The 6917-nt window shown below is 40.0% G+C and overlaps 1 protein-coding gene across 1 annotated transcript in view; it reads left to right on the forward strand.

Moving 5' to 3' along the window:
• GAB3 (GRB2 associated binding protein 3) overlaps positions 1-2611 on the forward strand; it is a 120795-nt gene extending 118184 nt beyond the window's left edge. The window contains exon 11 of the mRNA XM_063432116.1: positions 58-2611. The gene's annotated coding sequence lies outside the window, so the exon portion shown is untranslated. The remainder of the gene's footprint in view (positions 1-57) is intronic.
• Positions 2612-6917: the final 4306 nt, after the last annotated feature.

Below are 6917 nucleotides of genomic sequence, written 5' to 3' on the forward strand. Positions count from 1 at the left end.
TTGGCGTTGTACACAATGGTTCTCTATTAGAGCAGTCAGCTAATGTGATGGGGCTAGTATATCCGAGTTGAAATAATAAGGTACATCCTCCGTGTTGAAAAACAAGTGTTTGAAAGAAAACATTCCATTTATTTATGTTGTTGCAATTGTTTAAGCTGTGCGCCACCAATACTGTAGTATTGGTGATTGTATGTACATACCAGCAGCAAGATGCAAAGACTGTTTAAAAAATCGGCATCAGATGTGACTTTTTTGCATTGAGAAGAGTTGTCATGTTTAAAGGTAACAGATATCTGTATTTTTAAGGCTACTGTGTCACGTGTAACAGAGTAGCTGACTGGAAGTACATCTTGTGTAAAAGTACATTTGTAGGTGTTACTGTCCCATACATTAAAAACTGTAGTATACAAGTGGGATTTTTTTTGTTTTGTTTTAGATTAATTGGTTATACCCATCCTCTCTAAAGAGATTTCAGAACTCAAAGAAATGTCAATTTGCCACTGTAAAACACTGTATTTCTAACAGGGTTACGTTAAGCACTATGAGCACTTCACAGTTCAGAGGTTTGAAGTAGTCATGGTGTTCCTAATGTGATTTCTGTGCAAATTTGTCATCTGACACTAGCACGCACAGTAAGTTGGCATCACCCCTTCCGTGCTGCCCATGTCATTCCCTCACCCTGCTCTCATTGACATCTGACATTCCTATGCACATACATTCATTGGCCTAGAGCCTAAACTGCCACTCTCTCACAGTGAATGGAAGTGGGATCGACATCCGGCTGCTGCAGCAATGCTGAAGCCAGATGTACGTCACCCAGCACCAGAGGAGGCCAAGCACCTGGGAGGGATCTAGGTATGGGGCAAACAATTGCAAAACAATTTGAACAATTATAGGGAAATGGGGCCATAGTAGTGCTAGCACCATAATCACTACAGCACACTGTAGTGCAGGGGTACCCAAAAGGTAAAATTACCACTTTAATGAGTCATTTTAAAGGCATACAAAGCATCATTGGACTTTTAATTCTACAACATCTGGGGATCTACCTTTTAGGCAACCCAATTGTGGTTATGATGCATAACCCTTAATCCCAAACCCCCACAGGGAGCATACATTATTATGAAAGGCTGCTCCCATCAGCAAAGTGCAAAACATACTTGCTGGAGCAATTATTACAGCTTGTACAGCACTGTAGCACTGCTGTGAGTTTAGCAGAACAGCATGTGGGAGGGTTTTCTACTTGTCTCTCTACCATTGTCACAGAAGGTATGCCTCTAGCGTAGAGGTATGTGCTGTTAAATAATTCACAGGTGGGGGAAGAACTTTAAATTGGAAATAACGAACAAGCTATAGATCTGCTAGAACAATATATGGATTAAATGCAAAGCTTTTTCAAATGAGCACAAGTTGCGTGTACCATGACAGGTACACTCGAACCTTGCATCCGTATTGACTGAAATTGTGATGTAAATGCAAGTGTACTAATCTTTCACTTACATGCTCTGCCAATTGCTTACCAAGTGCTGGGCCTAAACCAAGAATATGAATAGATGCAACAAACACAAAGCTGACTTAATTTCTTGGCTAATTTGGCCCTAGTGTGTAATAAATATACATTTAATTATAATGCTCACCAATGCTCTACATAACGTCTGTTCAAGCAGACGTTCCATTTCTTTGAATGCAAAAACTTCTCCGAGTCTTCCTTACCTCTGTGACCGCATGTACTGCAGCTTCTGTAACCAGCCTCATGTGTTGTATGTTTGCTTTTATTTGTGTATTTATTTGGCTTTGTATACTCGCAAACGTGAGTACAATGAAGTAAAAGTGTTATGTGGGCTAGACTTGGTTACAATTCCTTGACCCAAATAAAGTAAGAGGTATTACTTTAAGTCCTCTGTGGCAGCTAAAAGGTCAGGAGTGTACAAAAAAATAAAAAAATGTTCAACTTTATAAAAGGAAGGTTTTTAGTTCTGATACTAACAATACTACTTAATTAGATACTGGGAAAGCCATAATGTAAATGACTGACACATTGATCCATTGTATATGTTTTACTTTCAATGTCTCTGTAACTTTGCATCCTGACCATGTGATTAAATACCATTCATGCTCATGACCAGGGATGGGTAATCATTGGCAGACCTTTAAAAAAAATGTATTAAGGGATGTGTAGTCCACAGTAGTTATAATGCCAACAGATTCCTATCTCTGCTCGTCATTACAAAAGCCATTGCGTGGGGGTTGACTGTGTTGATCTAGAACCCTATGACAATCTATTTTGTATTGTATGGGTTAAAATGTGATCAGTTGTGCAGCACATAGGGGTTTTCTATGGTTGAAGGATCATCAAAGGTAAAAATGTCAGACTTTCTCAGGGCTTATTGAAGAATGTTATTAGTGCATTTGATGGCATTAACCCGGATATTGTGAAAGGTGTATTCAATTTCAGAAAACTGAAAATACAGTATACATATATATATATACCCACAATAAATTAAGCATTACACATGTATATAAATACATATTAATGTAAAAATCACTGGAAATTGATTTTCATCTCTGCCTAAGATATTTGTATTAAAGAGCATAATATATCTTTGTTTAACGTGTTACTTTTGTTGTATATATTTGCACGTACTTTTATTTTATTTTTTCCTTTTTTTTTTTTAATAAAAGTGAATTTCACACACAGATCTTTTTCTTGTGTTCGTTACGCAGGCTTTCAACAATATCATTCAAAAATGTTATAAAATTATGACAGAATGGAAAAAGCATAAACGTTATTCTATCACCCATGTTAAAAAATTAAGCCCAGCAGTTGGAGAACATTCTCTTTTATAAAGTTCAAATTCATTGAGGCAATGGGACAGTTTGGTTAAATGTTGTACTGGTTATCGAACACCGTATACAACTCAGGACAAGAAGCATGGGTGAAGGAAGAATCACCCCGAGTTTGTTTTAATGGTTTACAGAGTGTCCCATTTTTTTAACTATATGAAAATGCTGATTTTCAAAGTTTCTTATTTTTTAAATAAAGCTCCAAGGTTGCACCCTGATGGTTGTACATAATAAAGCAGCCAGAGTGCTCTTCTGGATTGCTTTGTTCCAGGGCTGGCCCAAAACATTGTGCTGCCTGGGTCCATGGATGAAATGCTACCCCCACCAAAATATACCCAATCCAGTATGTTATAATCATAATTAAATCAAAAATTTAAACTGATCAGGAATTTTTAAAATAAAAAATAGGGGTTGTATTCGGTGTCTAAGGAACTATAGTTATATTGAAGCCCAGGCTAGTCTCTCTATTCATTGTTCTGAGGCTTGCAGTGTTGTGGCTTCCTGTGCTGCTGTGTTGTGATCTCTCTGTAGTTCTAAATACCAGTATTCGAAAAATACCAATGTCATCAGGCACCTTTATTAGAACAAGTGGAACATTTCGACTCCCCATTGAGTCTTTGTAAAAAGTAGAACCGTAGTTATGGCATAATTTGCAAACTAAATTAATTAGCAATAAATGTAATTTGCAATTGTGCTAATCGTTTATACACAATTGTGGACCTTGGTTGCCTAGTCTGGCAGTCATGTATACATAAACCAGTGTCAAAAATGAACACTTTTTGGCTGGGAAAAAACTTTAAAAAAAAAATTTGTTTACCAAATAATAAATAAGCAAACAGTGTTAGACATTTCCCTACAGGTGCCTCGTTCCAGGGCCCTATTTAGCCTTGTACTATGAGCATATACGAGCAGTATATATGCAGCATATATGAGCAGTCTATGAGCATATACTGTAACTAAACCCCTATTATTTTTGCTTAGATTAAGTGTTTTTAAAAAAACAACAAAAAATCTGTTAGCTTTGAAGTTTCTGTTAAGTGGATGAGTGAGTGTGCAGGATCTTGTGATATCTATCTCTGTCTGTCTATCTATCTGTCTGTCTGTCTGTCTATCTATCTATCTATCTAATATCCAGTATGCTTGCACTCCAGGTGTGAATGACACAATTGCCTGGTGCAAATCCAGCAAAATTTGTAGGTATCCAAGTAAACGGAATGCACTCCAGGGTCTTTGAAGTTATAATAAAATTTTACTTTTAATTCATATAAAAAAAAAAAAGAGAGAGAATATACATCAACATTTCGGCTCACATCAGGAGCCTTCCTCAGGATGGCAAATAGGATATATATATATATATATCCTATGTTAAAAGGCCATTAGGCCTGAATTTGTGGGAGGAGTTATGGTCCCTACTTAACCTCCTAGCCCAGGGGTAGGCAACCTTCGGCTCTACAGATGTTTTGGACTACATCTCCCATAATGCTTTTACAGCCATATTGCTGGCAAAGCATCAAGGGAGATGTAGTCCACAACATCTGTAGAGCCGAAGGTTGCCTACCCCTGCCCTAGCCCCTACTCACCTCTGCCGTTCAAGCTGATTAACTCACCTTAGCAACCAGCACTTCCGGTCCATTTTCCTGCCAAACCGCTCAGGTTTTTCCAGCAGGAGTCCTGTCTCCAGCAGTATTCTCTGCCTCCGACCTCCGGTCCTGCCACCCGGCTTCTCCCCGATTATGGTACCCGGCTTCCAGTCACGAGACCGGCACATGCATGTAAGCTTAACGTGGAAAAAGCGTTCGGCTATTTCCCACGTTCAGGCCTAAAAACGTAGGGTATGCCCCCTCAGTCTCTTCACTCTACTGTCTGCTGCTCGCACCCTTATTGCAAATTCACGCCTGCAAGACTTCTCACGGGCAGCTCCCTTTTACTATAAGTGTCTATTTGTGCATAGTTACCCGTTTGTGCGGCTAAACAGTCGAACGCAGGTATACTTACGTTCGTTCAGTCATTCGTGTGTTAAACCACAGGCCGCAGATACTGTGAATGCATTTCTTATGATTCGTGTATTTTTAGTCGAACGCCAGCATGTCTCACTGTTTAAAACTCCTTTTTCGTGCACTAAGTTAACCTATTATACCGTTCGTTCATACGAATGAACTGATCACTGTACCTAATATACTTACGTTTGTTCATTTCTTTCATGCGGTCATGAACGCAGTCACTATGTATTCATGCAATTTCTACATGTCAAGTTAATTTAGCCGAACTCCAGCCTGTTTCCCTGCTTATAAATCCCTTATCTTGTATTACATTGTTCCTGTTATACCGTTCGTTCAAACGAACGAACAAAGCACTACATATTATCATTCCTTTTTTTTTCTGCATGTTATAAATTCATACAGGTTTGGGGTCCTCATTTTTTCATCTCTCTCGTTAAAGTTAAAATTTGTGGTACGCAGGTTAAGATTAATCTAGTCTTCCTTTCTTTTGACTGCATGATTAGCCTTTCATCTAAACAGCGGTTTGTCTAATACATAGGTCATACGTTTGTCACTTCGGTAATATGCATCTATCTCCCAAATTCAACCACCACGGTTCATTTTATGTCATGCACAATTCTTAACAAAGGCACGATTACTCACTCACTGTTTCTTTCAGCCTCAAACTTATGAAAGTACTTAGTTCTATGTTATGTTTCTAGGCTCCTCAGCTATTCCTTCAAATAAAACTTCAGTAGTGTCAACCCGGTATCCTGTCCTGCAGTATCAGGTACAGTGATTAACTTGTTACAGCTATCTTGCCCTGAGGCCTCATTCAGCCTCCACGGTAAAATACCCAACCTCCCCCCCCCCCCCCAGGTGGGTTTTTCAAACTACAGCATGGGTCACATTGAGACCACTCACTACGAGCTCACCCATAATAACCTCCCAACCAATGTCACTGCTTCTGAAAAAATAACTGTACATAACTTGTTTTATTACTACACTTATTACCTAGACCTGCGTTAATACTGCAGTCCCTGCAAGCTTCCTGTGCTTTTCAACCACGGACTGCCAACCTGGTATACTGTATTTCAATACCAGGTATTGTTAATCTTACTCACTACGATTACGATATAATAATATGATAATTAGGGGCTTGTCTCTATGTATGGACCAACGTTCAGGTCCCTCATCTTACACGGGTTCTTACGTTACAGTATCATTGATACTCACCTCTCCATACATTTAACATTTTTACATACATCGTGTATATCAGTGGCACGCTTTGGGCCCACCAGCATCCATCTTGCCCCTAGGATACCTTGGCCGGACCAGCTATTCTTCCAAAACAAATTTGTATCCAAGACTTACTGTATCATGCACTTAGTGATAAAAGTAATACTCAAGGTTAGTATCTACATATGTTCGGTACACCATTTAGGATACAAGCCCCAGCAGGTTTAGAGAACTGGCATACAGGTAGGCGCTGGCCTTAGCTGTACCTAAGTAGTTTTACCGGTCCCACGAGGCCTACTCCCCACCTCAACACGGAGGTTCAGCCCCACGGCCAAATTCATAGTTAGCCGCCCTGCTTGCCCTTCTTTAGGGCTACAGTTAGGGCCTCCCAAGCCACGGCCACACGTATTTTAATCTCTTATGGATATCGAGAGGCCAACATCCCGCCACCACGTCAGTGGCCACGACTTCCCTCGGCCCAAACCATAGGTAGAGCCTCTCACTGTTGCTTGGCAATAGCAGGGCCTCACCTGTCACTAGACTATAGTTAAGTTCTTCGCCTCGGCACTAGTCAGCAAGCCAGTTCTACGGAGGTCTCGTTCTTCCTCCACACTCCCCTATCTAATTTAAATCATCATTCCTTTTTCAGAATGTCACAAGAATCCATTCTCATTGATGATTTACCTTCAGATGAAGTACCCATCACTCCAGCCAAGCCCGGGTCGCCATAAGAATCCCTTACCCCCTCTACCCCCATGTCCCTGAGATCTTGGACTATCCCAAAAATCGCAGCCGAAATTAGACTCGGGTATCCCTTTTTCAGCCACTGCTAGAAAGGCGGAGCTTTATAGACTT

The sequence above is a fragment of the Pelobates fuscus genome, chromosome 9 (genome assembly GCF_036172605.1).
Source record: "Pelobates fuscus isolate aPelFus1 chromosome 9, aPelFus1.pri, whole genome shotgun sequence".
Lineage (NCBI taxonomy): Eukaryota > Metazoa > Chordata > Amphibia > Anura > Pelobatidae > Pelobates > Pelobates fuscus.